Source organism: Lissotriton vulgaris, chromosome 6, assembly GCF_964263255.1.
Source record: "Lissotriton vulgaris chromosome 6, aLisVul1.2, whole genome shotgun sequence".
In the NCBI taxonomy this organism is placed as follows: domain Eukaryota; kingdom Metazoa; phylum Chordata; class Amphibia; order Caudata; family Salamandridae; genus Lissotriton; species Lissotriton vulgaris.
Genome location: NC_141694.1, coordinates 1,869,738,695 through 1,869,748,058, shown reverse-complemented (window position 1 = coordinate 1,869,748,058; position 9,364 = coordinate 1,869,738,695). Strand labels below are relative to the sequence as shown.

General features: G+C 47.0%; 1 non-coding gene and 1 pseudogene across 1 annotated transcript; both read right to left on the bottom strand.

Moving 5' to 3' along the window:
- Positions 1 to 831: 831 nt before the first annotated feature.
- LOC147709702 (28S ribosomal RNA) lies at positions 832 to 2,800 on the bottom strand (annotated as a pseudogene).
- Positions 2,801 to 3,134: 334 nt separating this feature from the next.
- On the bottom strand, positions 3,135 to 3,288 carry LOC147709701 (5.8S ribosomal RNA). The gene has a single exon (XR_015297068.1). It is a non-coding gene; the product is annotated as a 5.8S ribosomal RNA (ribosomal RNA).
- Positions 3,289 to 9,364: the final 6,076 nt, after the last annotated feature.

Below are 9,364 nucleotides of genomic sequence, written 5' to 3'. Positions count from 1 at the left end.
CCAGGGAGATCCTCTGAAGGCCCCAGTGGACCCCCTGGGTGTAACGGGGCATCGGCAAATTTCTGCCATCCCAGACTGGACCCAGCCGTCCCCTCCCTGCTCAGGGCTTCTCCAAGCTCTCCTGGGGCTCCAGCTCTAGCTTGGCTCCCTTTCATGCAGGGCTGGTCCCCTGCCGCTCCTCGTCCCACCCTGCCAAGGCTACTGACTGTCACCCCCCACACCCAGACCCTTGGGCATCAGGGCACTGACTCGGGTGGGTGTGCCTTCCCTGGAGCCTGGTGGGAATAAACCAATGAGGGTTATACCAGGCCATGTCATCTCCCCACCAGTCTGCCCGGGGAGCCACATTTTTCCTGCCTATTAAGCCCCACATAGTGGGGGCTTACAGAACCCTGGGGAAGGACAAAAGTTATAGTTAGCCCAGTGTGGTCAACCAGCCTGCAGGGCAATCTGGTCACCCGGCCTGGGACAAATGGACCCAGTCACCCTTGCACTCCAATGATGGCGAGGGTGGCCAGGCACTCCAAGGCCACTGCTTGGGTGGCTGCTTACCCAGGACTGCTCACCTCCCTGCTTGACTTGCGTTGGAGCAGTAGAAAAGGAAGGCCCCCAGCTAGCACAGGTCATCTGGTCCCCCAGCTGACAAGCAAGGGATGGTGGCCCCCATCCCTGCACCCTGGTGGGGCAGGGACAGGAGGGAGAGGCCCCTGTGCCGGATGGCATGTGGTGGAGGCAGCCTAACCCAGGCCCACATCACACCTGCACATCCCTCCCGTCATCCCAGTGGCAGAGGGACCCACCCCTGGCTTGGGTGGAGGAGGTTATCCGCGGGAGCCTCACACAGTCAGAGCATGACTTTCAATAGTTTGCAGGGAGGTAGCTGCCCTGCTACTTACGAAACCCTGACCCAGAAACAGGTTGACTATGAATGATTTAGCACCAGGTGCCCCACACACCTTCGGTGAACTAAGGGCAATGAAGGCAGCCCCCTTCCATCCGCGCTCTGGTCCCCAAGTGAGCGGCATTACGCACCGGACCCCCAAAAGAGGCTGGCTCCCCCAGGCTAACTGAGGCTCTAAGGCACTGCAGTATTGTTACGGTTACGGGGATTATGACTTAGAGGCATTCAGTCATAATCCCACAGATGCTAGCTTCACCCCATTGGCTCCTCAGACAACCACATATACCAAATGTTCCTGCGGTTCCTCTCATACTGAGCAGGATTACTATTGCAACAACACATCATCAGTAAGGTCAAAATACCCTGTTTCACAACGGTCTAAACCAAGCTCACATGTTCCTATTAGTGGGTGAGCAATCCAATGCTTGGTGAATTCTACTTCACAATGATAGGAAGAGCCGACATCGAAGAATCAAAAAGCGATGTTGCTATTAGCGCTTGGCCTATTATTCCCGTGGTAACTTTTCTGACACCTCCTGCTTGTCCGAAGGAACATGAGGCCCCTCTTTCACGGTCTGTATCTATACTGAAAATCAATATCATGTCAGCTTTTGATGCTCTGCTCCGCAGGAGGTTTCTGTCTTCCCTGAGCTCGCCTTAGGACACCTGCATCATCATTTGTAAGGTGTACTGCCCCAGTCAAACTCCCCACCTATCACTATCTCCGAAGTGGGTCACACATGGTGGGCACCGGGTGCTTGGAGCCAGAAGCACTCACAGGTGTCTTGCCCTCCACTTCACGAGGTAAGTGAAAAAATTATAAGAGTAGTGGTATTTCACCGGAGGCCTGAGGGCCTCCCACTTATCCTACACCTTTCATGTCTCTTCACACTGCTATACTAGAGTCAAGCTCAACAGGCACTTCTTTTCCCACTGATTCTGCTAAGCCCGTTCCTGTGGCTGTGGTTTTGCAAGATAATAGGAAAGGACAATGGGAATCTCGTTCATCCATTCCCCTTCATTGCACCACAGGGTTTCACTCGGACCTCCAACTCTTGAACATGTTACACTTCCTGGTCCGTGTTTCAAGATGGGTTGGGTGGGTAACCGACATGGCGTCAGACCCCTGGCACCCAGCAGGGGCCTCCCCACCTTGCGGCACAATGCAGTCGGGGTGCACTGCATACAAACGGCCCCAAATGACAGTCATGCCGGGAGCAGGAGGCCCCCTCCCCCCTTTATTGCCCCAGCACCCCCGAGGGGCAGCCAGGAGCGGGTGCCCTGGGGAGGGCGCTGATTTGGTAGAATCTCCCTCGGCCCCACAGAAATGGCAAAGCTACTGCCAGGGGGACTGTAACACCCTCTGCCAGAGCGGAGGGCCACCAGTCCAGGCACCGGTGCCACGAAAGGGATCTGGAACTCCCAGGCCACCGACCTTCCTGCCGTGATGAATCCTCCACGGACTCCACCTTTACCTCTCGGTGGTTTCACGCCCTCTTGAACTCTCTCTTCTAAGTTCTTTTCAACTTTCCCTTATGTTACTTGTTGACTATTGGTCTCAGGCCCATATTTAGTCTTAGATGAAGTTCATCACCCGCTTTAGGCTGCATTCCGAGCAAACCCTACTCAGAGAAGACTCGATCGTGGCACGCCGGGGGCCGCTACCAGCCTAACACCGTCCGTAAGGGGAGCCTCGATCATAGGGACTTTGACCCCTTGAGCGAAGACTTGGCATTGATCTTCTTATGCTACATTTCGCGTACCCACCACAAGGTGGGGATTCGGCACTGGGCTCTTCCCTTGTCACTCACCGTGACTGCGGGAATCCTGGTTAGTTTCTTTTCCTCCGCTTAGTAATGTGCCTAATTTCTGCAGGTTGCTGAGTCAGGTCTGAAGGGGTTTCGCCCTCCCTGGGAAGCCGGCGATGGAGGTGGACACCCGAGGCATGTGCACGTGGGCAGCTGGTGGGACACCACAGACAGACATGCGTGGCATGCAGCCAGGTGCCCCGGGTGTGACCCGGGGCAGACCGGTTTCCAGACCCCCCTCCCTCTCAAGGCGGGTACCCAGGACTAGAACACAGGCGGTGTATCTCCGCAGCAGGACCCGGTATGGGACCCTGCCAAGGGTGCTCAGGGGGTATGCCCTTGTGGGGGAATGAAAGGAAGTGGAGGTAACCCTGCAATGGCCCCAGCTGTGCCCTGGGGAAGCCCCGGGGTGGTTGACGATCGAGCGACCCTCAGACAGGCGTAGCCCTGTGAGAAACCCAGGGCCACAAGGTGCATTTGAAGTTTTCTCGATCAATGTATCCTGCAATTCACACTAATTCTCGCAGCTAGCTGCCTTCTTTATCGACACGTGAGCCGAGTGATCCACCGCTCACAGGCAACTTTTTGAAAACAATCTGCCACCTGCAGGTGCAAGAGAGGAGGGAGGAAGACAACACTGTCCGACTACCACCCACGCGGTGAGATGGCCCGGGCTTCCCCTCTGGGAGTCAGACTGTACCGGGAATGTGCTGGGCGAAGAGAAGGGACGGTGGGGCATGTGGGACCTATGGACCTGCCGGGCACCAGCGTCGGAGGGCCTGACATCACCCAACCCCTTCCACTCGGGTCAGACCACTGGGGGCATGACTGCCGGGGGCACGTGACCTTTGGTCTGCTGGGTAGGATGAAGGGCATCCTGCCAGGTGGCAGACCCTCAACTCGGACATCCATGCAAGGTGGAAGCTCCTTGCTTGAAACAACAGCCGAGGCTGGCCAAGTACCCAAAGAATCAGAATATGGTTGGTGCCTCCCCTGGCAGGCGGCCCTGCACGGGGGATGCCGACTTCATGTCCCTGCCTGCTCCCAGGGGAGAAGGCTTGGAGGAAATGCCCATCAGGAAGGGGCTGAGAGGCAGGCGCGGACCCGGTTCCCTGGAGGCCCCAGAAGGCAGGCCCGGGTCCTGCCTTCCCCTGTCTCAGATTCGCCAGACCTCATGAAGGCCTGACCGATCCTCTACCTAGTAATCTGAAGGAAAATGATACCCCTTTCTTGTAATCTGTGCGTACGGAGTGGCGGAGGGAACCTAAGAAGTAAACGTGCCCGATCTCCTGGAAACCTCCCTAGGATCGGGGAGTAACAAATAACAACAGTGAATTGAAATGAGTCAGTGGCCCAAAAAATGCAAAACTGACATTATTTTAACAAGTGGGTGATACTTAGTGGACTGTTAAGTTCCGGTAGGAGGTCCGGCTCCAAATGATCAGTCAGGTCCAGGATAGTCTATTGATTTAACCCCTTCCATGCTCATGATGGGCTTAGCTCGTCATGAGGCACAGTGGAGCTGTGCTTATGACGAACTGAGCTCGTCATGAACAATGGAAAATCAGGGAATGCAGCACTGGAGGAAAATATCCTCTAGCAGCCAAGGTGTCCATCAGAATTTCTGGTTAACATGCCAATCCTGCATAGTCTGTAGGTCAGGAAGTAGTCGGAACAGTGGAGGATACACTCCCCTCTCTCTCCCAGGGTACCCTATGTGAGAAGTACTTGCAACATTATTAGTGCTCTCAGTTTGCAAATTTACATGTAACTGACTTGTAAGGGCAAAGTCACGTGTCAGGACATTTTTAGGATCCAGAAGGATTAAATCTGTGAGTTCATGACTGAAAATTCACAAAATCACAATCACCGGTCTTTAACTTGGTTATGCACAACACCATATAAAAGTGGGGAAACAGCACTAAAGTGAGGCGTTCCATACATGTATAAGCGGGTATAGCATTACACATGTTGCTGATCCTATGCAGATATTTGCTGATCAATGCAATGCATGAATATAGTTCTGTACAATACATGAAATGGGATAGGAGTTTCTGCTTTATAAACTGTCAAATAGACACTCAGTAAGTGTTTTTTTTTTAAGTTTGATTTATTGAGGAATAGAAAAAGGGGGGAGGGGTAGAAGAGTTACAATAAGCAGATGAATGAAAAAGGTAATACAATAATAAGTTCAAAAAAGTAGGCATTACAAGCATGCAGAATTATGAACACATCATATGAATCTAAATACAATAAGTGAAATATATTATATATAAATACAATAAATTAAATACACTGTATTGAGACTTACTAATTATAGCATTTAAATATAAAGAAAGAACAGGTAATAAGAGATCACAGAGGCTTGCGTACTTCAACTGTTGCAGGATCAGGAGAGGGATGTGCAGGGGCAGATGAAGAAAGGTATGTTACCAGAGGAAGCTAAATCAAGTCACGTTTGATAGCTAGGGAGATGGGGGATACATAATTGGTATCTAAGCAGTGATTAAAGCAGACTGCATTCCACCAGGACTGATATGAAATATTTGCAGCCTGTTTCCAATTAGAAGTGATGATATGAAAAGCTACAGCAATGAAGAGGTCAAGTAAGGGGTAATGGCAGGAAGAATGAGGGAGTTCTGATGAAAGGGAGCCTAGAAAAACTAGTGAGGGTGAGAAGGGGACCTGAAACTGGAAGATTTTTGTATTTGGCGCCAAACCATCCGCCAGAACTGGGCAGTAGAGGGACAATCAAACAGCATATGCTTGAGATCAGCAGAGGGGTAAGGGAAAGGCCAGCAGGTAGAGGGGATATCTGATGAAAAACTGGATAAAGAAAGTGGAGTAAATAAAGTTCTGTAAATAAATGAAATATAAAGTTTGGGTGGTGTTAGCAGCTCTAGAGGTTTTATGAAGTTTAGTCCAAATTGTATCCCAAAAAAGTACCGGCCAATTCTGAGAGTAGTCCAACTCCCAAGCTAGTTCAATGCGCGACTTCAGTCTGTAATTGGTAAAACGGAAAGAATGATACAAAGCGGACACAGAAGGAGAAGTCTCCAGTAAGATGGAGGTGGATTTGCATTCTAAAGGAATATCGTTGGAAGGTGAAAGAGATTGAAGATAGGAGACCAAGACTGGATAAAGAGCATTGTATTGCGATCGGGCAGAGGCAGGCAAAGAGAAAAGAGATTGAAGCTCCTGGAAAGAGAGAGGGGTATCCTGAGAGAGTAGTTGAGAAATCCAACATAATCCTCGGGAGTGCCAAATTTTCCAATAAATGGTACGATTACGGATTTTGAGAAGGGAGTTATTCCAGATCGGTTGTTCATGAGTGGAGAGGAGAGAGGGATAAGATGAAGATAAGTAGGGAGAAAGAAGATTACAAGAATATGAAATAATGGGCGTGCGAAGACGAGTTAAAGAACACGAGAAGGACAAGAATTCGCGGAAGGCAAAAGGGAAATAAAAGAGGATTCTATACTTAGCCAGACAGGAGGATAATGAGGTGAATTAGACGAACACCAGCGAATGGATTGTTTCAAGGAAAAGGCACGGTGGTATTGTTTAAAATCAGGAAAGCGTACACCTGATTGAGCCTTGTCCTTACGCAGAGAGGCAAGAGCTATTCGAGGACGTTTACCATTCCATAAAAATTTCAATAATAAAGAGTCAATCTTTTTAAAGAAAGAAAGAGGAATATGCAGCGGAAGCATGGAAATAGTATAGAGAAGCAAAGGGGATAACATCATTTTTATAGAGTGAAGTCTACCCCACCAGGATAAAAAGAGCGGATGCCAATGAGTAATAGCGGTGTCCATTTTCTTATAAATATAATCAAAGTTTAGTTTGAGAGTATCAGATAGTTGAGGTGCAAACCAAACCCCAGGTATTTGATTTTAGAAGGTTGCCATGAGAAACCCGTGGAAGAAAAAAGATGTTTCTGGCAAAGAGGATTCAGAGGCAAGATTTCACATTTGTCAGCGTTCAAGCGATAGCCAGAAACTGCAGAGAAGGAAGAGACCCGTTGAAGGAAAGAAGGAATAGAGGTAATAGGATCGGAGCAGTAAAAAAGAATATCATCGGCATAAACCAAGAGTTTGACTTGTTGGGGACCAAATTGAAAACCAGAGATAGTGTCATCTAAGCGAATTTTAGTAAGAAAGGGTTCTAAGGCTAAAACAAAAAGTAAGGGAAACAAGGGGCAATCTTGTCTAACCCCTCTATGTAAAGAAAAATAGTCAGAGGACATCCCGTTAATAAAAATAGAAGCTTGAGGCTCGGAATAAAGTAAAGAAACAATAGAAATGAATTTGGGAGGTATACCAATCCAACGTAAAGCCTGAAACATAAAATCCCACCCAATCCTATCAAAAGCCTTCTCCTCATCTAGGAAAATAGCTGTGAAAGGAAGAGACAAAGAAGATGCCTTACTAAGTATGTTAAGAAAAACCCGGGAGTTATCAGAGGAGAGGCGCCCCTTGACAAAACCGGATTGTTCAGGGCCAATTAGTTCTGGTAAAAGTGGGTCCATGCGTAGTACTAATATCTTTGCTAGGATTTTATAGTCAGTATTAACCAAATATATTGGTCTATAGTTTTTGCATAGAGAATGATCTTTGTCCTCCTTGGGAATTAGGCAAATTAAGGCTTGTTGAAAAGAACCGCTAGAGGAACCAGCATCAGAGAAAGATTGAAATAAGAGTAAAAGTTTAGGAGGAAGGAGAGTAGCGAAGTGGCTGTAAAATTCGATAGTAAACCCATCAGGGCCTGGAGACTTGCCATGAGGAAGTTTAGATACAGCATGGGAGATTTCAGAGAGAGATATATCTTGTTCCAGGGAATGGAAGTCAACATGTGAAGTCGGGGGAGATGGGAGAGAATGAAAGTAGGAGATGAGATCATCAGATGTCGGAACTTGTTCTGGTGTATAAAGGGTGTCATCAAATTTGACAAACTCAGTGAGGATATCTTTATCTTTAAATGTGGATTCGCCAGAAGAAGTTCTAATAGATTGAATTTTAGTGCGTTCTTTACGAATCTTTAAATATTTGGCCAGAAGTTTCCCCATTTTATTCTTACCTCCATAATATCGGGAGTTACATTTTAACAGAATATTAGAGGCAGCGTCGGTTGTGAATTTATTAAAGGAAATTTTCGCTTCAATAAGTGCCGTAAGAGAAGAATTAGATTTAGAAGCATAATAGGCATGTTCTAAAGCTTTAATGTCAGCCAAAATTTTTTCCGACTTGGTCTCTCGAAGTTTCTTCCGTCGAGACACAAAGTTAATGATAAAACCTGTAGAGGCTGCTTTAAATGAATCCCAAGCCGTAACAAAAGGGGAGTCAGGAGTTTGATTTATTAGGAACAATTCTTTGGCAAAGGCAGTGAATTCGGTAGAAAAGGTGGGTTCCAAAAGCAAAGCATTATTAAATCTCCATCTGCCAGAGTGGGGAGAAAATGGGAGTAAGTCAAGGTCTACAAAAACTGGAGCATGGTCGGAAAGTAAGATGGAGCCAATTTCAGAACGGATAGCGTGTTGGGACAGAGATTTACTTAGAAAAATGTGGTCAATGCGAGATTGGGATTGGTGAGGGGGAGAGAAAAAACTATATTCTCTAACATCAGGATTGCACAGTCTCCAAATATCTACTAAGGCATTGTTTTGAAAGGAGTTTACAAACTGAGTGTGCATTCTAGAGGGAACAAAAGTGACTTTTGAATGGCGGTCAAGGAAGGGGTCAACAATCTGATTACAGTCTCCACCGAGCAGTATGTAATCTCCAGAGAGAGAGGATAACTTGGTAGAGATAGAAGGCCAAAAGGATCTATCAATCCCAGTTGGAGCGCATACATTAAAAAGGGTGAGTGGAATGTTATCGATGAGAAAAGTAACAATAAGCCAACGACCATCATTATCACATTCATGAGTAATCGAGGAAACGTTTAACTTTTTAAGCAACAGAATTACAACTCCATTGTTTCTAGAGGTCGTAAGGAGAGCAAATAACATGACCCACCCAACAACGCTTAAGTTTTAAGGCCTCCGGTTCAGCAAGATGAGTCTCCTGAAGGAGGGCAAAGTCAGTTTTAAGTCTTGCCAAATGAGAGAGAACCCTCTGCCTTTTAATGGGATTATTTAATCCCTTAACATTCCATGTCGTTACACGGAATGGAACAGTGTAGAAAAATAGCTAAGCGCAACATGCTTATAAATGCATAATAAATACAATGGAAAAAATTGAGAAAAATTTAAAAATAGTGATGAAGAAAGAAAAAAGAGAGAAAATGAAGAGGAAAAATAAAGATGTGAGAAACAATTAGAGAGATTGTTATGAAGATAGTAATGGAATTGAGAGAGAAGAGGAGAAAAAAGAAGGCGAGAGCAGGGAAAGAGGGAGAGAAGGTTCAAAAAAGAAGAAGAAAAAAGAGAAGGCCAGGAAAAATGCAAAAGAGAATTGAAGAAGAAGAGGGAGAGACAGAGGACAGTGACAAAAATAAACAAAGAGACAGTACAAGTCCGAGACGAACGACTGAAAAGCATACTTATGAAAACTGAAAAGTCTAAAACAGGGATGGGGTGGTGGTGGCGGGAGACGACGACAGTAACAACCAGAGCCAACATCGAACCTCTTGTACCATAAATCCAATGGGTAAG